General features: G+C 38.2%; 1 protein-coding gene across 11 annotated transcripts in view; it reads left to right on the forward strand.

Annotated features, from left to right (window-relative positions):
- The window catches only part of LOC109419707 (RNA binding protein fox-1 homolog 1), an 823173-nt gene that overhangs the window by 643554 nt on the left and 156089 nt on the right, over window positions 1-23530 (forward strand). The window lies entirely within an intron of this gene.

Genomic DNA, 23530 nt, shown 5'->3' on the forward strand with positions numbered 1-23530 from the left:
TCAAATCGAAATCGAATCGAAATCGAATTGAAATCGAATCGAAATCGAAACGAAATCGAATCGAAATTGAATCGAAGCCGAATCGATATTGATTCGAATCGAAATTGAATTTGAATCGAATTTGAATCAAAATCGAATCGAAATTGGGTTGAGCGACATAGCTTGTAATGTCTTGTTATTGCGCCTCGTTTTTGAATATGTTTTAAATGAATCATGTGTTTTTAAATTGTTAGTTGAGCATCAAACAACAGTCTACATTGGATTTCTAACAGCCATTCCGTAGCAGCTTATGAAAAATTCCTTCCCTAGGAACTGTCGAGCTGCTCTCATCTCTCCTTGGTGAAAGGTTCGAATTCGTTCCGACGCTCAGAGTATTTTCTATCCTTTCCCTGATTCACTGAGGACAATGCGAAGGTGTAGACCCCTAGCACTCCATCTGCTTGCACTTTATTAGAAATAGCATCATTTTCTTTCGGACCAAGCTTGCCAACCTTCGTTGTCTCAACTAGCTCATTTATATTCATTCACTTCGAGGTAAACATAATTCAGATATTTTACCTTGCTACCTTCTCTACCTGTGGAGGGGGCAAGGATGAACCATTTATCAAATGTGCAGCGAGAAAATGTACTTTTAGATGGATGGTTTTGAGCGTGCTTTCACAGTAACGTTAGAGATCGAAATATTGCTTGGCAGTGTTGCCTGTGTTTGACGTTTCTAACGTTGCAATTTTTTTACAATTACTGTCTCGATTAGAATTTATTTTTAAACTTTGTTTCCAAATACACACTTCTTTGTAATGAAAATTCAGAAAACAATTACATTTGAATTTTTGAATGAGCAGTGTTGCCAGTTTTATTGATTTTTGTTCAATACAGGATTCATTTTTTTTCTGAATGCAAATAAGCAGGGTACCGAACCACTTGGCCAGTGGCTGCTTCCGCTATTATTCTTTCGATTTCAAACCAATTTTCTCGATTTTTTGTACATGGCTAGATACTAAAGGTATCTCCCCGCGTACCAAAAATCAGGTCAATTGATTCAAAATTGATAAAGTTATAGTGGAAAAGTGCGCAAAAAGAAACCCTGCCGTGGAGGTTCCATTTCTCTAAATGTTCAGATCTTTTGTCTTTAGTAAGTACAAGGTTCCTAGAGATGTATTTTTTTAGAGAAAAAAATGGTGCAATTTCTTTGGCATTCCATTATTTACTTTCCACATAACAATATAACCAGTGACAGCAAACCCGAAACTCCTTCTGGAAACGTGAAACTTCCGCTGAAACAAATGAGAACTTTATTTCTCGCGACATAGTTCTACACTGCTATTATATTCTTAATTATTTTCCGCACCGCTTTAAGTGCTACAATGCCACCGGAGAACACACATTACCGCCTGAAAGAAAGCTACAAAACAGGCAAAGCTGTAAATTTCCACCAGGCACCATCTCGTGGGGCTTTGGTCGGACTCAGTGGAAATCACGATAGCCTTCACACCTTCAAGCCAGTTACTCTACGTCTCAAACCAACCATCCAAGCCAACCAGTTCACCTGCACCAACGAGTTTCTGTATTATCCTGAAATTTCACCTTCGTCCTTAATAACGGCAAAATAATTAGTCTTCCCTCGTGCTGCCTGAACTGATCCTTATTTATCGTTCGGATTTTCTCTCGTGATCCCATTTTCCCACGTTTTCCCACTATATACTTCCCGTTACTAGATAAAACCGAAAAGTCATGCAGTGTTGCCAGTTTATATTGTAATATTATCACAAACGCTAGAAAACCGAACATTGACACGTAATGATGGTGAAAAGGTACTCATTTTCGATTCGATCCGTTCTGAAATGGACAAGAAACTTGATGACAGATCGAAAATGAGCGATTTTACAGCTATCCATACACGCGTAAACACTGGTCTTGTGAAATGATTGAATAACCTTCTTTCTCTTAGCTCTTAGCTCCAAGCTGGCGGCACCACCAACTCCCAACGGATCCGAAGAGGACCGGCTACACATAACGAACACTTACACCAGGTGGCGCCAGGTTGGTGCAGCGGATCCGCCTGTCTATATTTACTCACATGTATCATTTATATCGTATATATTTGTCAACAGTGCCTTTTTTAGATGTGCAGCAGTTATTTAACGCCGAATGCCAAACGTTTTACTTTGGATTTGGATTGAACCCACTAGGTATTACTTGGTCGGAATGGTTGATTATAGCACGTCTTTGGTGGTCCAGATTTATATATTGTAAAGAGATACCCTTGCAAGTCGTATATAGGCTCGTATATGTTTTATTTGCGTATTTGAAGTCAGCTATGGGTCTATATCAAACCGATCGTTACTTGAGTTTTATTTTAACGTGCTCCTGCTAGTTTAGTTGAACTTTTTATTGCTACGTATCAGGCTATCGAAAGTTGTATAATAATCGTATAAGAAGTGTCTAAGACAACAAACAAAATCGTATAGCAATCGGACCGTTTTAGATATAATAATCATTCGGTAGTCTGGTGCGTATATTGGTATACTACCCATCAGGATCAGTATGTTAAAGTAGTGTTCATTCAAGTAGTTGTTTCTTGATTTCGATAAGCTGGATTTTAACTCCGACAGAAGGGGTATTCGACTGCAGTTCCTCCAATATACGAGTGTGCTTGAGTTTTTCAATAATGCTAGGTCGAATGAGTGCTCGTTCTACTGATTGGTAGTGAAAGTGCATATTAACTGGCAAGTGTGTTTGTTTGACATGAACTTCGTTATCTTTCTCTATCTCTAATGTGAGCAATTTATGACAAGAAATGTGATTATTATAAATAGTATTTGTGACCTTGTAGTTCAAATTCAATGCTACCTTAATTGGGAACTGGTTTTGTATTCATTCCATTCGTTAGTTTTTGTGTGATAATGATTTTTTGTAACATTGAATTGTAAACAAAAATAACGTAAAAAATGAAAATTTGTATACAAGTTAAATAACTTAGCATAAATATTAGAAAGCTTGTCCTAATTGCCACCGATAGACTCTCAAAATGCAGACCTCACTTGTGGAAATCCAGTAGATAACTAACAAAGTAATATCGGTTTACTAAGGGCCATTTTCCCTATCCATTTAGGTCTCCTTTCTTGAGTCTGCTTCTCTCCATAATTTGCAATTGCTCTAGTTTAGAAAGTCATCTTGGTTTAGTTTTTCAAAGGGGGTTTCTTTTAATTAGGGCTATATATTTTTAGATATAAAGACGCATTTTAGGTCAGTATGTAAATCAATAGATTGAACATATATTTATTCCAAATATAGTTGAATAACATTGCGCAGAAAGAAATTTGTGACCAAAATTAACGTCAATAATAACATTTCGAAAGGCTAAAGATATGTATCGGTTTTTGTTCAGCATTTACCCAGATAAGCATTTTATTATTACGCTTAATTCTGAAATTACTAATCAGTGCCTTCCAGAGTCGATCTCATACTATGTATTTTTGATCTTGACTCATGAGTAATGCGAAAACATTAAGAGTCGGATCCGCACTGCAGTCATACTAAGTAGACCTGTGCGCCGACTATATTTTGCTCTGCGGCTGCGTGAGGGCCATTTTTGACCAGCGTCGGTGGCAGCTTTCGGTGGCGGCGGCGTGAATCGGCGTGACCAAAATTTGACCATAATTTCAACATTGGCAAAGCAAAGAAGTTGTCATCACGCTCTAGAATTTGTTGTCTGAGCTTTTTTCTGAAGAAATCAATGATTAAAGTTTTCGAGGAATTTCAAATGGAAATCCAGGACGTATCTTCGAAAGAAATTCCCGGAGGATTCCCCAAATGAATTCAGTAGGAATCTCAAGGGAGTTAAAGCACGAATTTCCAAATGAATTCGAGGAGGAATCCCAGAATTCCAGCGGGAATTTCTAAAGAAGTTCGAGAAGGAATTCCCAAAGGATTTCTAGGAGGAATCAACGAAACATATCGAGAAGGAATCTCTGAAGAAATTTCAGGAGAAATTCCTGAGTGAATACTAGGAGGAATTTCCGAAAGATTTCCATGAGGAATCGAGGAAACTCCGGAGGAATTCTAGGAAGAATCCCCGGAAGAATTCCAAGAGGAATCCCGAAGGAATTCGAAGAGGAATCACCCAAGGGATTCCAAGAGGGAATCCCGAAGGAAAACCAGAAAGAATCTCCGACCTAATATCAGGGGAAATCTCCGAAGGAATTTTAGGAAGAATCCTCTAAGGAAGAAACCTCCGAAGAAATTCTAAGAGTAGTCCCCGAAATAATGGAGGAATCCCCGAAGGAATTCCAAGATAAATTCCCGATAGAATTCCAGAAGAAATTCTAGAAGGGATTCTAGGAAGAATCACTGAAGGAAATCCAGGAGGAAACCATGCAGAAATTCTAGGAGGACTCCCAAAGGCATTCAAGGAGGAATAGCCGAAAAAATTTGAAGAGAAATCACCAAAGGAATTACATAAGGAAATCTTGAAGGAATTCCAGGAGTAATCCCCGACAAAATATCAGGAAGAATCCCCGAATGAATTTTAGGAGGAATCCAAAAAAAGGAAGTTTAGAAAAAATCCCAAAAAAAAAAATGCAGGATAAAACCTTGCAGGAATCCCAGAGGGCACCTACGAAGGAATCTCCAAAGAAATTACAAACAGATTCCTCAAAGAGGAAACCCCGAAGGAATTCTAAGAGAAATCCCCATAGAAAGTCCAGGAGGAATCTCCAAAGAAATTCAAGAAGGAATTCTCCAAGGAACTCGAGGAAAAATCTTCGAATACCAGGAGAAATTTCCGAAGGAATTCTAAGAGAAATCACCAAAGAAATTCAAGAAGGAAATCCCAAAGCAATTCCACGAGGAATTTTTGAAAAAAAAAATCAGGAAGAATCTCCGAAGGAAAGCTAAGAGGAATCACCAAAGGAATTCCAGGAGAAAATCCCGGAGGAATTCCAGGACGAATCCACGACGGAACATCATGAGGAATCCCCGAAAAAAAAAACCAGGAGGATTTGATGAAGGAAATCCAGGAGGAATCCCCAAAGAAATTCCAGTTTTTTTAAAGGAATTAAAAAAAAATATTCAAGTATCTCTAGGATGAACTTTCGAAAAATATCCAGGAGGAATCTTCGTGGGAATTCTATGAGAAGCCCCTGAAATAATTCTAGGAGGAGTTCCCGTAGGAATTCCAAGAGGAAAACCCGAAAGAATACCAGGAGGAATCTCCGAAGAAATTCGAAGAGGGTTTCCCAAAGAAATTTCAAAAGGAATCTCCGAAGGAAGTCCAGGAGAAATCTCTGAAGAAAGTCCAGCAGGAATACCTTATGGAATTCCTGGAAAAATCCCTGGTGGAATAACAGGAGAAATCCCAGCAGGAATCCCAGGGGGAACCCCTGAAGGTATTCTTGGAGGAATCTCCGAAGGAGTTCCAAACGAAATACTCGAAGGATTTTCAAGAGGAATCCCCATAGGTGGTCTACGAAAAATCTCCGAAGGAATTTCAGGAGATATTTCCGAAGTAATTTAAAGAGAAATCCCCGAACGAATTCCAGGAGGACTCCCCGAAGGAATTCTAAGAGAAATCACTGAAGCAATTCCAGAAAGAAACCCCAAAGGAATTCCAGAAGGACTGCTGAAGGAATTACATGAGGAATCCCTGATGCAAATCCAGGAGGAATCTCCGGAGGAATTCTAAGAGAAGTCATCAAAGAAATTCCAGGAGGAAACTCCGAAGAAATTTCAGGACAAATCTACATGAGAATATCAGGAGAAAGCTCGCTCCGAAAGAATTTCAGGAGGAGTCCATGAAGGATGTTCAGGCGGAATACCCGCAGGATTTCCAGAAGGAATCCCCAAAGGAATTGCAGGAGACATTCCAGAATGAATTCTAGGAAGTCAGTTGTGCCGAAGCTTTCTATCTGCTAAGACGTCATTGGACTGAGCTCCGCGTATGGAATATTCCCTCTTATCACGTTGAGCAAATTTAATTTGCTACAGTTTAAAGCAAGTGATGGTGCAAGTTGCATACCGTGAGAATACCTTCAAGGTAGACTTCTCTAAATTTGTGAAACGTCCAAGTTTTGAGGAAGTTCACAATTTCGTTTTTCGAGCTGTTGGACTGCAACAATGGCAAGTGAAACGACTGCAGATGAGTCACATACATCACTGTGTGTATGTCAAATGTGTAGATCTGCCTACAGCTCTGCAAGTGGTTGACCAACACAACGATCGTACCGAATTGGAAGTCGACGGAACACGTTACAAAGTCTGTCTGGCAATGGATGATCAACGCACAGAGGTAAAGATACACGACCTCTCCGAAAATGTGACGAATGACGATATTGCTGCATACCTTCAACGGTACGGAGAAGTGCATAACGTAAAAGAATATGTATGGGGGAAAAATTTTGCCGGCAGCGGAATCTATTCTGGAGTGCGTGTGGCAACAATGACACTCAAAGAACACATTAACTCATTTATCACCATCAAAACAGAACAAACACTGGTTACCTATACCACCCAGCCAAAATCGTGTAGGTACTGTAAGAAACCCCTACATACTGGTAGATCTTGTGTAAGCAATAAAAAAAATACACAACCAGTAACTAAAGACAACAACCCACTGTGCAATACTCGCACCGCAACGCCGACGACAAAAGCTGATGACGCACAACAAACTGCGAAACGGAAGAAAGAGCAGACCCAGCTAATACAACCGCAGATTGATACTGCACAGAATGAGCGATCACCACCACGGAAGAAAGCTGATCTTTGCCGAGAAACGGGGACAACGAAGCAGACCGACAAACAATGCGTGACTGACAGAGTAGAGGATAGCGATATGGAAACGTGTACGGATACCGACACTGATCCCGATCCAAAAGATGTGGAAGGATGGCTAGCTGTATATAGTAGACGTTCACGACGGATGGAAAAAAAGTTGGCAGATTATGAAAAATTGAATATGTAATTATTGTTGAATTTGAAATAAAGCCCGACCCGAATGATCCTTTGGATTAAAAGGTCGTTAATTAAACAAAAAAAAAAAAAAAATTCTAGGAAGAATCACCGAAGGAAGTCCAAGAGGAATCCCTAAATGAAGTGCAGGAAAAATCTCTGCAGGAACTCCATAAGAAATCTTTGAAGGAATTCTAAGAGGAATCACCAAATAAATTTGACGCAATATTAGAAGGAATCCCGGAAAAATTTCAGAAGGAATCCTAAAAGGAAGTCTAGGGAGAAACCCCTAAAGAAAATCTAGGAAAAACCTCCGGAGGAACTCCAAGAGGAATCCCTGAAAGAATTCAATGAAAATCTAGGAGGAGCACTAGAAGGAAGTCCAGGGGAACCCCTGGAGGAAGTCTAGGAGGAATCCCCGAAGAAATTACAGGGGAAATCCCAGTAGGGATTCCTAGGAAATGCTCGAAGGAATTCCGGTATGAATAGCCGAAGAATTTCCAGGCAGAATTTCTTGGAGGATTTTAAGCGGATCCTTCGGGTAGGGGAAGGATTTGCAGGAGGTATTCTCTAAAGAATTCCTGGAAGAATTCCAAATGGAAATTCTTGAGGAATTCTTGTAGAAACTCCATGAAGGATCCCTCAAGAATATCCTGGAGATATGGCTGATTATAATCCTAAGGGAAAAATTGAAGGAACTCCTACAAGATTCCGTAAAAGGAACTCCTCTAGGAATCCCTGAATTAGGTTCTGGAGTAATCTCTGATGTAACTTCTGGAAGCATCCGCGAGTCTTCCTGGAAAAATCTTAATCTTAATCCACAATCTGAAAGAACCCCAGGAGCAATCCCTGGAAAAAATTCTGGAATAATTCCTGAACTTCTGGAGCAATCCTTGAAAGAACTCCTGAAAGAATCTCAGAAAAATTTTCTTGAGGAATCCCGAAGAAATTTCAGGATGGATTCTCTAAAAAAATCCAGGAATTTCTTATGGATCTCCTGGAGGAATCTCTGAGGGAACTGCTGGACTAGTTCCTAAAGAAACTCCTGCAGGAATTCCTGAAGGAACTTGTGAAGGAATCCATGAAGGAACTCTCAGGCTAATCTCTGAAGGACCTCCTATGAGAATCCCTGAAGAATCTTCTAGATGTATCCTGAAAGAATTTTTGAAGGTACTCCTGTCGAGATCTTCCTGGAAGATCTTCTGAAAAAAATAATCATTCTGGAGGTATCCCTGAATAATTTTCTGGAGGAATCCCAGGTGGATCTCCTGGAGGCATCACTGAATCCTTCTTTTTTTCTGAATCTCTGAAGAAACAACTTTGTCGAAGACCGCAAAGTGATCCAACGTCTGTGAAAAAAGTAATACCCTAGGAAACGTGAGGATAAACTTTATTGTTATTTTTCCAATACATGTAAAGGAATAATATCAATAATGAAATCTCAATACTTTGCCTCACTTTGCTTAGGGTATAACTGTTTTCACAGCCGTCGGATTACTTCGCGGTCTTCGACAAAGTTCTCTGGCATATAGTCACCTACAATAATACCAAAGGGTTTGATTATTGAACGCTTACAGCGCCACCTAGCGGCAAAATTCGAAAACTTAAAATATCTGCATACATTTGGCCAAGTTTTCCCATACAAACTTCAAGCGTTTTGAGCGCCCCCTTAGGCTCAACCGATTTTCTCAAATTTTGAACGTAGCTTCTGGGAGTCCAAAACAACTGATTGAGGAGGTAAGAATTTTTCAAAATTTTTGTTTTTTTTTTTATATAAGTGTGGGCCACCCTAATCCTCCCCCTCTCAGGATTCTACAAAAAATCCTCTCAGGATTCTGTGAAGAATCCTCTCAGGATTCTGTGAAGAATCCTCTCTGGATTCTGAAAAGAATCCTCTCAGAATTCTGAAAAGAGTCCTCTCAGGATTCTGAAAAGAATCCTGTCAGGATTTTGAAAATAATCCTGTGAGGATTCTGAAAAAAATCCTCTCAGGATTCTGAAAAGAATCCTCTCAGGATTCTGAAAAGAATTTTCTCAGGATTTTGAGAAGAATCCTCTCAGGATTTTGAAAAGAATCCTCTCAGGATTCTGAAATGGAGCCTCTCGAGATTCTGGGAAGAATTATCTCAGGATTCAGAGAGGAATCCGCTCAGGATTCTGAGAAGTTTCCTCTCAGGATTCTGAGAAGAATCCGCTCAGGATTCTGAGAAGAATCCTCTTATATATCTGAGAGGAATCCTCTCAGGATTCTGAGAAGAATCCTCTCAGGATTCTGAGAAGAATCCTCTCAGGATTCTGAGAAGAATCCTCTCAGAACTCTGAAAAGAATTCTCTTAGGATTTTGAAAAGAATCCTCTCAGGATTCTTAAAAGAATCCTCTCAGGATTCTGAAAAGAAACCTCTCAGGGTTCTGTGAAGAATCCTCTCAGGATTCTGTGAAGAATCCTCTCAGGATTCTGTGAAGAATCCTCTCAGGATTCTGAAAAGAATCCTCTCAGATTTCTGAAAAGAATCCTCTCAGGATTCTGAAAAGAATCCTGTCAGGATTCTGAAAACAATCCTCTCAGGGTTCTGAAAAAAATCCTCTCAGGATTCTGAAAAGAATCCTCTCAGGATTCTAAAATGGAACCTCCCAAGATTCTGGGAAGAATCCTCTCAGGATTCTGAGAGGAATCCGCCCAGGATTCTGAGAAGTTTCCTCTCAGGATTCTGAGAAGAATCCGCTCAGGATTCCGAGAAGCTTACTCTCGGGATTCTGAGAAGAATCCTCTCAGGTTTCTGAGAAGAATCCTCTCAGGAATCTGAAAAGAATTCTCTTAGGATTTTGAAAAGAATCCTCTCAGGATTCTTAAAAGAATCCTCTCAGGATTCTGAAAAGAAACCTCTCAGGGTTCTGGGAAGAATCCTCTCAGGATTCTGAGAAGAATCCCCTCAGGATTTTGAGAAGACGTCTCAGGATTCTGAGAGGATTCTCAGCAGAATCCTGAGAAGAATCATCTCAGGATTCTGAGAAGAATCTTCTCAGGATTCTGAGAAGAATCCTCTGAGGATTCTGCTAAGATTTCTCTCAGGATTCTGATGAGAATCCTCTCATGATTCTGATGAGAATCCTCTCATGATTCTGATCAGAATCCTCTCATGATTCTGATGAGAATCCTCTCAGGATTCTGATGAGAATCCTCTCAGGATTCTGATGAGAATCCTCTCAGGATTCTGATGAGAATCCTCTCAGGATTCTGATGAGAATCCTCTCAGGATTCTGATGAGAATCCTCTCAGGATTCTGATGAGAATCCTCTCAGGATTCTGATGAGAATCCTCTCAGGATTCTGATGAGAATCCTCTCAGGATTCTGATGAGAATCCTCGCAGGATTCTGATGAGTATCCTCTCAGGATTCTGATGAGAAACCTCTCAGGATTCTGATGAGAATCCTTTCAGGATTCTGATGAGAATCCTTTCAGGATTCTGATGAGAATCCTCTCAGGATTCCGATGAGAATCCTCTCAGGATTCTAATGAGAATCCTCTCAGGATTCTGCTGGGAATCCTCTCAGGATTCTGCTGAGAATCCTCTAGGAATTCCGCTGGATTCTGAGAAGAATCTTCTCAGGATTCTGAGAAAAATCCTCTGAGGATTCTGATGAGAATCCTCTCTGGATTCTGATGAGAATCCTCTCTGGATTCTGATGAGAATCCTCTCTGGATTCTGATGAGAATCCTCTCAGAATTCTGATGAGAATCCTCTCAGGATTTTGATGAGAATCCTCTCATGATTCTGATGAGAATCCTCTCAGGATTCTGATGAGAATCCTCTCAGGATTCTGATGAGAATCCTCTCAGGATTCTGATGAGAATCCTCTCAGGATTCTGATGAGAATCCTCTCAGGATTCTGATGAGAATCCTCTCAGGATTCTGATGAGAATCCTCTCAGGATTCTGATGAGAATCCTCTCAGGATTCTGATGAGAATCCTCTCAGGATTCTGATGAGAATCCTCTCAGGATTCTGATGAGAATCCTCTCAGGATTCTGATGAGAATCCTCTCAGGATTCTGATGAGAATCCTCTCAGGATTCTGATGAGAATCCTCTCAGGATTCTGATGAGAATCCTCTCAGGATTCTGATGAGAATCCTCTCAGGATTCTGATGAGAATCCTCTCAGGATTCTGATGAGAATCCTCTCAGGATTCTGATGAGAATCCTCTCAGGATTCTGATGAGAATCCTCTCAGGATTCTGATGAGAATCCTCTCAGGATTCTGATGAGAATCCTCTCAGGATTCTGTCAATAATCCTCTCACGATTCTGTCAAAAATACTCTCAGGATTCTGTCAAGAATCCTCTCAGAATTCTGTCAAGAATCCTCTCAGGGTTCTGTCAAAAATCCTCTCAGGATTATGTCAAGAATCCTCTCAGGATTATGTCAAGAATCCTCTCAGGGTTCTGTCAAGAATCCTCTCAGGATTCTGTCAAGAATCCTGTCAGGATTCTGTCAAGAATCCTCTCAGGATTCTGTCAAGAATCCTCTCAGGATTCTGTCAAGAATCCGGTCAGGATTCTGTCAAGAATCCTCTCAGGATTATGTCAAGAATTCTGCAAGAAATCATCTAAGGATTCTGATGAGAATCCTATCCGGATTCTGAGTAGAATACTCTTAGGACCGCACAAAGGTTCTGGACCGCACAAAGGTTCATTCCTTCATTCTTGATTACTACATTTACATATTCCTGAGAAGCAAATTGATAATAAAAAAGTCGTCTTGAAAGAAGGTTGAATGATCAAGACAAAGAAAAATATATTCTTTTCGACTTCGTGTCCTTCAGATAGCTACCCTTCTTTCTTACTGCAGAATAAATTCCATATAATTTTTGTTCAGTTTTGTCCTGTCGTTTTTGTTTTTCAATAATCGGTTCTAAATGCTATTTAATAATCAACAGCATACTGCTGTTCTCGATGAATTATTTTTTTAATGCTTTTGAATTATTTTTGAGATTAACCAGCCTTGAACTGAAAATCTCATAAATAAAGAAAAATTACAACAAACGACCTAAAATGCGTCTTTATTCCTCGTGCTTCAATCAACGTTATTTAAAACAACATATACAATTTTCTTACCTTTTTCTTACAAACCAACTTTATGTTTGATCTAATTGTATCATGCAATCACAGTTTCGGAGAGCTTCTCAGCAAAGACCTTAATTAATTAAAACGAAGAAAAAAGATCCATATAAATGACAAATGAAAAGGAGACGTTTTCTACTAGACACTGGCAGCATCACCCCAGCAACTCAGATGACATCGGGTATCATCTCATCCTGACGAAATTTCTGGTGAGATACGACAAAGGACGACTGTCGTCGTCGCCAAAAGTTTGCTGCAAGATTGCAATCTGTCTGCTTTTTCCTGCTGTGTGTTGTTTGCTGTTTTGTGCCGACGAGGCAACACTGCTGTCGCGGAAATGGAGAATGGGTTTGAGAGGTAAGAACCGGTGCACGCCACGCTGGTGGCTGTAGACTCTAGAGCTGACAGACAATCAGAGATTTTTGCATTATTATGTTGGATTTAGTTGTTAAGGTTCTCTCGTGTGTGTGCTTGATGTTTGTAGAAGGTCGTTCGTTTATGTATTTTTTTTCGAGGATTAAGGTCGAAAGCGTTGGATTTTTGGGATCGACGTAAGCGAAAAAAGCATAGTTCTTAGTTTAAGAAATGATTTATACCTTTGGTAAAGTAAAAACGAGTACCTTTTACAAGTGGTATCAATATTGAAATTAATTCACAATGAATAGCAGTATTTCTTATCTATTTGTTTATATCATTTAAGTACCTCTGAATAATTTTGTAGTAAATATTAGAAAAATTGATCATCATTTATCACTCCGTACATTCTAATTAAAATGTTGAATGGATTTTTCAAACCATCTAATATTGAAAGCACTACGATGATCAGCAGTATGTCAACATTCTATTGTCTATTGTCAAGTCTCGGCACTTGTTACAATACAAGTCTGATTAAAGACCAATAAAACCATGTAGGAAATGTATTTTTTTAAGTATGCCGATATATTATTCAATTCACGATGAACAGTAGTATGAACAGTGAATGCAACAATAGTTTCGTTGTATTTAAATTAACCTTCTTTCGGAATTGTTCTTCAAAGGATTAAAATTAACAATGAACTCTTCTATGTCTAATATTCAAACATAATTCGGTAATGAAGTTAACTCATCTTGAATCGCAGTATGCCATTTGTAACATACTTATATTAATTGGTGTACCTCTTAGAATTGCTCGACACTAGTGCATACCTGCAAAACCCACAAACCAAAGTCAACACCAACTGACGTTATGAAATTGTTGACCATCCTTCCGCCCGAGCTGCATCCGCTCTCGGTGATCACATTTTTTCACCTTTCCATCTGTAATAAAGCAATATAATCCCAATGGTTGTTGCTCACGACTCTTCAGAGGAATGTCCTCGTTCTCACCCAGAGTGGTGCATTCGGACTGTAGTCAGCTCGATCCAGCCGGATTAGCTATGGTTGTGATGATGAACGTTGAACCGGAACCGTTTACGTCCCGAGTAAAGAGTGAATTCCGTTCTTCGTCGCCACTCCAACAGCAGGTACTGACTGAGGAGGATGTGCAACGGACACCTTTTCCGCCAGCTGTGTGTTCCGACATGAATAAATCTCTTTATGAAATGGTCACATCACACACCGGAGCTTTCGTCGTCCGTCCGGACTCAAGATCCCACCAACTCGTGGTGCTAACAGAGGAAGCGTTTACCTTTGGATTGGTTTTTCTTTTTTTCCTTCGAGTTTGCTATTTTTTCTCGGTGTTTGAATTTTTATGACCGACCAACAAGAGCCGGGTACTCTTCGGTCGGGCTTCGAAGTGGGCTTTTTTACTACTGCTCAGTCGACCCTCACTGTGTCCTGTGTGGGCCCCGGTAGCAATGATGTGTTTTCTGCTTTTATTAGATTTTTAGAGCTCTCATTTAGTGTCGAGAGAGTCGTTTACCGGGTGTCAGCTAGAGGCTGATGAAGATATTCCGGCTGGAAAACTGCACTCAGACAAGTTGTCGCGTTTGAGTGACAATTCACGATGAGTTCTAGTATGATGGTGGTTAATTCACTGACATGAATTGATAATGTACAATATCAAAAAGTTCACATTTCCTGTTTGTGACAAAATCGATAACACAATAGGAAATATAGAAAAAAATAATAGTGAAAGAAACTGCAATTGATTAGTTCTTGGTGAACTGCAGTATGCTATTGCTCACATTTTCGAAATACTCATTGATTAGAGCAATCTCCCGAGTAAATGAGTTTTTAATAATTCAAAGTGCTTTATTCTGTCTTAAGCAGCAGCAAACGGATAATTGAATTCATGATGAACTCTACTATGCTTTTGATTCGATCTGAATCAAATCGTCTTCGTAATACGATTCGGTATAACTGGACGCAGCTCGGTAGCAATGTTTCTTCAATGTTTCATCTGAAAGCTTCCTTCCTAAACCTCAAATAATACAAAAACAAGCAGGAAAAAAAGGATCAAGATACCGACTGTACCGTCCCGGGAGATTTGTTCTCGTTTAGATGATTCCACCTTCAAATTTATGGAGAGTCAAAAGCCCACCACCTTCTTCCACCCCCGCTCTGTGAATTGAAGCAACAGAACAGAACAGAAAGAGCAAGAATCTGTTGGAACAGATTTTCTTCCCCACCGGTCCGGGATGGTAAGAGTGACTTTTCCTAACTTTCCCGTGGCGCCCAATCGTCCCGACGACGACGACGATGACGACGATAGTCCCTATCTGCGGATCGATTCGAACTTTTTTTTCTCGCATCGGAACGTCAGATGCAATACTCGGAAACTTACTTCGACTTCAACGGAGGAATAAAAAAAAGTTGCTAAAGAAGAGAAAATTATTACCGACCGATAAATTTTGCAACTGGATTAAACCGGGCACTACTAACTCCGGTACAGGCTGTGTATCCCGTGATATCTCAGAGCAACGGCTGCCGGAAGGTAAATAAATCTGGCGTAGGATGGTTTCGATTCCTCCGTGGTATTTCATTACAGCTCTGCAGATTGGTTGGCGCGTCGATCTGAATGCCCCAAAGGGTGATGTATCGATGCGATTCAATAAGTAGAATTGATTTCCGGTATTTTATCGCTGAAATACTACGTTTGACGAATTGGAAACATATTGGGCTGTTTTCGTTACAGTTTGTGTAAACTTGAACGTTATAAATTGAAGAAATTGAAGCTTGATTTCAATTCATGATGAACTCTAGTATATTTGAAATGATAAACAATAGTTCTACAGAAAAACAAACGATTTTCAGAACGATCATCATTATCCCAACGAAAAAGTTTTATTCGCGAATTAACCTCTGGTTGAATTTATAGCGAATATCAGTATATTGATATGGAAGAACAACATAACATAACATTTCGAGCTGTCTGGCTTTTGTGACGATTTTGAGGACTCGACAATATATTTCGTTGATGATTACGTGGACAGTACATTCATGAAGATGCTTCTATAGATCTGCCAAATTCCCTAAAATTCCACATTACTTATGCACTGTTTTGATAGAGATACCGGGATTCGCGCTGATCTCCACTATATGTAAATTTGAAAAAAAAAAATATGGTATGTCGTTTGTATGTTACAATTTAACTCGGGAAAGGATAAGCGGACCTACATCTTTCTTTCCGTGTTACCTTCGTCAAGGGCTCCATAATGTTCGTTAGAAATAATAATTTGGAAAAGTGTTGGGAAAGGCAAGAGCAATGGGAGATTCTCGTAGGAATTCCAGTGGGTCTTCAAAAGCATTTGGATCCATGTTGGTATAATTTTTGGAAGAATTTTCAAATGATTAATCTTTTCCTACTGTAGTTCCCAAAATCTCAAATACCTGAAATGTTATCTCCCAAATACCAAACCCCTCTGAGAATACATATTGCAATCACTGATGAAATAACAGCATGCTAGACGAATATTAGTCAAAATGTAGCATTTCTTAGCCTTAGAAAGCTTTCTGACTTCCTGCACTAACCATGGACTCTACCATAGCAGACATTCTTAGAGATTTCCCTAGAATTTGTTTCCAAAATTCCTTCACGTGTCTGGACATTCCATCAGAAGCCTGTCCAGAATTATTAGTTTTGCCAACAAATTTGCTAAGAATCTTTTAGAAAAGACTGCTGGAATTTCACTAAGTAATCCACTGATAACTTTTTCAGAAATATTCCAAAGATTCGAACAACAAATCTTATAGTATTTTAGCTTGGAATTCCGAGCTTCTACGAATATTCTCCTAAAAAAAACGACACAAGATCCATTAAAATATTCAGTAAACTAGTTCTATTTAACGTTAAGGTTCGTCTGGAATTTCTATTCTTAACTACGATATTTAAGAATTTGGAAAAATTTCAATAGGCTACTACCGGAAAAAAACGGGGAAAAAACTGTGGATTTTCATTTGTCGTGATGACCACCCGATTTCTCTCATATCTTTGAATATTTCACATGTAGTTTTTTTATCTGTATTAACGAGATCTTTAACCCTAGGCTAGTTCATCTCGGGACCCACGTTTTACTTAACTTCCCTTCCGAAGGAAAAACTCACATTTTGCGAGTTTGTCGGGAGTGGGATTCGATCCCAGGACCTCGGCGTGATAGTCAAGTTTTCTAACCATCACACCAGGTCCGCTCCTCACATGTAGTTTTGTTTGGAGGTGAACATAGTCGATAATGTATGAATATTTTCAAGTAAATATGTTAGAAAAAGGAAAATAAAGCCGTTCAACGTTGGTAAAGTAGGACCTTATGAATGAAAATGGTTTGCCTTACAGAAAGGTGCTCTGTACTAAGATATTGAACAATTTTATTAGGTTTTTGAAATTACTTTGAGTATTTCACATCACCTCTGACCTGAAATATCTCTCATTTTACCCAAGATTCTTCTATTTCATGAACATTTCCAATGATTGATACTATTTTACGTTCTCCTGTAAAAAAGCAATTCTTGTGGAACCACATAGGGCTTATTCTACTTTATCGACAACATTCTGCTCCGAGCAGAGGTTAGTGTGAAATGTCGAATATTTTACACTTTCCACATCAAAACCACTTAACTCTAGTTTCAACTCAATTTTGTTGTTAATTTGACAATTTGGAAAATTGTCAAATCATTTTAACCCTCCTAAGATGTTAAACTATCGACGTCGTTCCGCTACGAGCGAAAAATACAAAAAAAAAATAGTAAGGAAATTGGGTGGCTATCCACTTTTGCACTGGCTGGTCAATTCCAAATCAATTGACTGGAAATTTCGTACACGTTCAAAAAAATGTGTAAATTGGTTCAACATTGTCTGAGTTATAGCAGAAAAGTGCCCAAAACAGAATCCCTGCCGAGATGGTTCCACTTCCCTACTTAGTCAAATTTGGGATAACATGGATAATACACCGTGAGGTGTACCAAAGCATTTGTTTTCACTTCGCTGGACAGTTTTATTTCAGCTTTTTTAGTTTTGAAAATTTTTCGGTAATGGCCTTAGTAATTAATTTCTTGAAAGGATTTTTTCAAAAAAATATGTTGGAAATGTTTACGGCAATATTATTTTTCTCGGAGATTTCTTCGGTATTTCGTTTTCAGAGCTTTTTTTTATCATGGCCATTAGAAATTTCCTCGACAATTTCTTTGAGAAATGTTTCGGCAAATCCTTTGAAAACACCTCCATCAATTCTTTTCTGAATTCCTATGTTGAATTCTTGAGACAGTTTCTTTGAGAATTCGTCAGTTAAGATTGTAGGAATTCCTGTAACAGTTTGTTTAAGAAATGCTTTCGGCAACTACTCTAGAGCTTCGATAATTTCTTTAGATTGTTATTTTAGAAACTTCTTAGGTTCTTCCTTTGGAAATTGCTGCGGAAAATTTCGCAGCGAATTTATTTCGAAAATTCTTCAGAATTTCTTTCCGGCAATTTCATCGGAAATTTCTTGAAAAAAAACCTTCGGCAATTTCTTTCGGAATTCTTCCGGAAATTCCTTCCAAAATTCCTTTTGGGGATTCCTCCAACATTTCCTTTGGAAATTTCTCTGCCATCGTCTGTGAAAAATCGTTCGGTTGTTCATAAAGAAATTCCTAAAGCAGTGTTTTTGGGAATTCCTTCGGCATGTTCTTTAAGAAATGTTTCAGCAAATCCTTTGAAAACTCCTCCAGTAATTATTTTCTGAATCCCTTTTGTAATTCATATGAGAATTCTTTAGACAGTTTCTTCGAGAATTCTTCAGCTAAGATTCAAAGATTCCTGTAACAATTGTTCAAGGGATGCCCTCGGAAACTACTCTGGAGCGTCGATAATGTCTTTAGGAATTTTGGCATCAGTAAACCTTCTGAAAATTTCTCAGCAAACCTTCTGAAACCTTCTCAGATTGTTATTTTGAAATCTTCTTCGGTACTTCCTTTAGAAATTGCTGTGGAATTTCTTTGGGAATTCTTCCGGAAATTCGTTCCAAAGTTCCTTTGGGGATTTCTCCTACATTTCCTTTGGAAATTTCTCTGCCATCGTCTGTGGAAAATCGTTCGGTTGTTCATAAAGAAATTCCTAAGGCAATTATTTTGGGATTTTCTTCGACATGTTCTTTAAGAAATGTTTCAGCAAATCCTTTGAAAACTCCTCCAGCAATTCTTTTCTGAATCCCTTCTGTAATTGCTATGAGAGTTCTTTCGACAGTTTCTTCGAGTATGCTTCAGCTAAGATTTAAAGATTCCAGTTACATTTGTTCAAGGAACTACTACTCTGGTGCTTCGATAATGTCTTAAGGAATTTTGGCATCAGCAAACCTTCTGAAACCTTCTTAGATTGTTATTTTGAAATCTTTTTCGGTACTTCCTTCAAAAAATGGCTGTGGAAAATTCCGCTGCGATTTTTTTTTTTCAAAATTCTTCAGCATTTCTTTCCGGCACTTTCATCGAAAATTTCTTAAAAAAACCTTCTAAAATTTCTTTGGGAATTCTTCCAGAAATTCCTTCCAAAATTCCTTTGAGATTCCTCGAACATTTCCTTTGGATTTGTTGACCTTTCCATTCTTTTAGAAATTCCTTCGTCATATTCTTCGAGAATTCCTTAGGAAATTTCGTTGTGAATTCTTGCAGAAATTTTTTGAAAATTTCTTCGGAAACTTCTTTGAAATATTTTCCGACGATTTTTTAAGGATTTCATTGCGCCAATTGCTTTGGAATGCTTCACAATTTCTTCGGAAATTCCTTTGGAATTCTTATAGAAATTCCTGTTGGAACTCCTTTGGAAGATTCTCAGGCATTTTCTATGGACATTAATTCGGCAATTCCTTTGCCAACTTCTCATGAAGTTTTCAGAGAAATTTTTCGGAATTCCTTTTGAGATTGGTTTTGAAAATGGATTCAGTAATTCAATTTTCACATTCTTTTGGCTATTGTTTAGGAAATCTCAATTCCTTTTAAAATTCCTTTGGAATTTCTTTCACCAATTCCCTCATTTGAACTTTTTTTTTTTGTTTTTATTAATGTGTATTTTAATTTACAGCTAACTCTACACTTCCCCATCTGAACTTTCAGAAGCATTGTCTGGGGAGTTTCCAAAGGAATGATCGAAAGAGTTCACAAAAATGTTTCGGAAGGGATTCCCAACCAATATATCATAGGAATTGTGGAAGGAATTCCACAAATAATTGAATAGCTAATACATTTTCTCATTAGTTTTTGAGGAAAATTTAAAAGGGATTACCGAAGCATTTTCCAGAAAAAAAAAGCTGTAGAGATTTTCGAACAAATTGTAGAGAGAATTCCCCGTGGAAGTGCTGCATACCGAAGTAATTCACAAAGGGATTGCCGTAGAAATTCTTGAAGAAATTGATAAAGAAAAAAAAATCCCAATGTAATTTCCACATAAATTTCCAAAAAATGCCGAAAACATTTCTAAGGAAGTTGCTGAAGCTGTTTTTGAAGGAATGCGAAATACATGGTGAAATATTTAAACAAATTTGGGAAATCGGAGAACTATGGAAAATATCTGCGTTCAGAGTGCTGTGCGGCGCATCAAACCATTGTCATGCGATTCTCTGGACAATTCCCTTAATAATGGCTCTATTTTATCGATCGCATTCTACTTATTCCAAGTAACATTCTTTAGACGAATAGACTGGGAGAGGTTCTTATAACCATCATAAAACCAAAATTAAAGGTATTAGGATTTATGGCGGTTCTCAAAACTTTTTCAAGACTAATTGGTCATCAAAATGTTACTAGGCCACAGGAAGCTGTGTGTCAATTTATTTTATTGGACTCTGAACAGTTTCATTCCCAAAGTATCCTACTTTATCGACTGATGATCACATACCCCTTCGAGCAAATCGACTTCGCTTCTGCAGATCTATTTCCAAATGAGCCTATTTTATCGACTGATCACATACCACTTTGAGCAGATCGACTACGCTCCATGCTAAATAGCGGAAATCGGGTAACAATCGGGTAAATATCCCACCTCACTTCAGAGAGTTGCGTGCCACGTCAAACCGTTGTCATTGGGTTCTCTGAACAATCTGATTGAGAATTGTTCTTCTTTAACGACCACAAAAATGAAAGCGAAATTGGCAAGATCGATCTTATTTTGGCGAGCCGTGTGCGGCAAAGGGATATCCCATTTGGGAATTCCGTGATTCAAAGCTCTCCTTCTTATCACAACCATGAATAGAAAATCTTAAAAAAGACGAGCTCGTTCAGAAGTCAATAAAAATATCGTCCATCGATGAGGGAGAGATTTTCTTCTTCAGGGTATAAGAAAGCATTTCACTTCCTGCATTAAGTACATATACAAAAAAGCAGTACTTTTTATAGATAGTTTCACAATTTGTTTCAAAACTTCATAAGATTTTATGCACTCCGAGTTGAGATTTGAATTCAATCACGCTACATTCCTCATTGTTTCCCAATGTGCACTGTCGAATATAAAGGCTGTTGTTAAGTTTTCACAATTTCATTCATTGTGACTTCCTTTGGTAAAATTCTACCTAGTGATCCTCACCAGTTGCAAGGACATGGCCAGGGCAGTTTGTGACAGAGGCTGTAGAATGTTCTGTGTGGCAGTAGTTATTTCTGAAAACGTGTTGATGGAGTTTGGTGTTTCCTTTTTTTTGACTTGTTAACTAGTTAAAATCGATAGCATAGTACTGTTCGTTGTGGATGCTTTCAAACATTTACATGCCTTCAAATAGTTATAATTGAACAACCTTAGTCGTAGAACCAGATTTTATGCATATTCTCATTTGATTCAATCCACTTGATAATTGTACTCAACAAAACTGATTTGAAATAGCCAGATATGATTAAGATGAAAGCACGCACACGACTATGCATGTTGTTCATATTTTTGATTTAGTATACTACTGTTCACCGTGAGTGAGTTAAAGTATAACATTTATAACAGTTTTTTTCTGTGCCGTTAAGTAACCGTTAAGTTGCACAATAGTTTGGCTTACGATTTTCGTGAGAATTGATTGCGATATCTTCGTTTTTTTCTGAAATTGAGATTAGGGTGTTTGACCATTCTAATAGGGCTACCTATTTTGGGTACTTTTCACTATAACTCAATTAATTTCACACCATAGATTCACCGCGTACAAATAATCAAGTCAATTGATACAACATTGTCTGAGTAATAGTCCGAAGTGACCTTAAATGAAAGCCTAATTTTGCTTCCAGCCAATTGGTATCAAATATACTGGTATTCGGGCTGAATTCGATCTATCTGTTTTCGCAATCAAAATCATAGGGGAGACTGAGGAGACTTGATCCCTGGGGAGACTTGTTCCCCCCATATTTACTCAGAATCAAAAATATTTTTCTTCTAGCATATTTTTTCCAAAACTACACCTGGACAAACGACTATGTTTTGGCTACAAGTGATTTCGATTGCACATTGCATTATTTTTTTACGGCTGATGGTTTGTTTTCAGTCCTTAAGAAATCTTTTAGGCGATTCCGAAAAATCTCAATAACTTTGTGAAAATTGAACCAAATCGTGTCAAAATTTTACAGCACATAGTTTAAATAAAATACTTTCAAACTTATTTATCCAAATAAGGCTGTTGTTAACATATTTTAATTATTTCAGCTTAGTATACACAACAGTGACATGGGGAGACTTGATCCCTCGAGGATTACACACACATTATACATATGAAAAATAAAATTCTATTCGGAAGCCTGTATTTACTTGGAATTCTAGTCTTTTCAACGATAAAATGTGTCAGATAATTATAACTTTAGTACAAACCAAGAAAAGGGGGATCAAGTCTCCCCATTTTGAAAATACGGCATATCCTTAAAAATTTAAGGAAATCTTACAATTTCAAACACTCCATATTCATCGAAAATACAAGAAAACTCGAAAAGAAAATGAATAGGAAGACTCTGGAATTATTTTCCCTTTAAATAAACCATGTGCTCAAAGGGGGATCAAGTGTCACCCATTTTTGAAAAATACATCATAAGACATGCCTCCATAAAAACACAGTATTGAAAACTTTAACAATAATTTAAAGTCCTTCTGTTGTGTATTAACTTGCAATAGATGTTTACCTGCCATTTTGTACGGAAATCGGATCTAGTTTTGTGTTTTTTCTTAAAGTTTCAGGTAAATTAAGAAAAAGGGATCAAGTCTCCCCAGTCTCCCCTACTGCATCGACTCAGGAATGTTTTTTATACTGATAGAAAAGCATAGATGATATTCCGTATGAAGTGCTACAATAAATTCAGCATATTGCTATTCGTTGTGAGATAATTTCCAACTTTTAGTGATACTTGTTATGTTAGCTAAACAAACTTAAATTCTTGTTTAAATCTTCCAAACTCGTAATTTATTCCAGGTACTGAAACATTAAACGTTCCATCAAATCAAACAAACCCGTATTTTTTACCTCGCCACGATGGTTTATGCATCCATATCTTCATCCGTTCCGTTTGATCTTTTTTATCGACGTTTCATCCCCCAATGCAGCTCAGTTCAGCTTCGGTATGCCTCATCACCCATACGAAACACATCTTGCGCAAATATAAACTTATTTCTAGGGATTTTCTCGCACCGGATAATTATTCCATCAAGCAGCAACGTCCAATGAATGAAAATTAATGAGTTTTAAGTTTCAGGCCACTACTGTCGGACATGACAGGGAGTCATTATGTTCCACTATTTTCAGCTTAACACGGGTTCGATCTGGTAGAAGGCGCCTGCTGTATTTAATCATTGTTGTTTATTCTCCATTTCAGGAAGGTACGGGCATCCATGCAACTTAATAAGCTTATTAAATGACATTTTTAATTAGTTTTAAGAATGCGGTGATTCTTAATCATGCTGTGTTCCAGCTTGAAACCAGTTCAGCATGATCAAGTGTCACCATCTATTGCTACCGTATCTGCAACTGCATGACATCTAGTTTAACGAAAGATAAACATTTTCGGTTTTGTTCCCACTTTCCCAACTCTAAACCAATCCCAAAAACTCCCAATCTCCTGCCCTTTTGCTCTAA

The sequence above is a fragment of the Aedes albopictus genome, chromosome 2 (assembly GCF_035046485.1).
Source record: "Aedes albopictus strain Foshan chromosome 2, AalbF5, whole genome shotgun sequence".
NCBI lineage: Eukaryota > Metazoa > Arthropoda > Insecta > Diptera > Culicidae > Aedes > Aedes albopictus.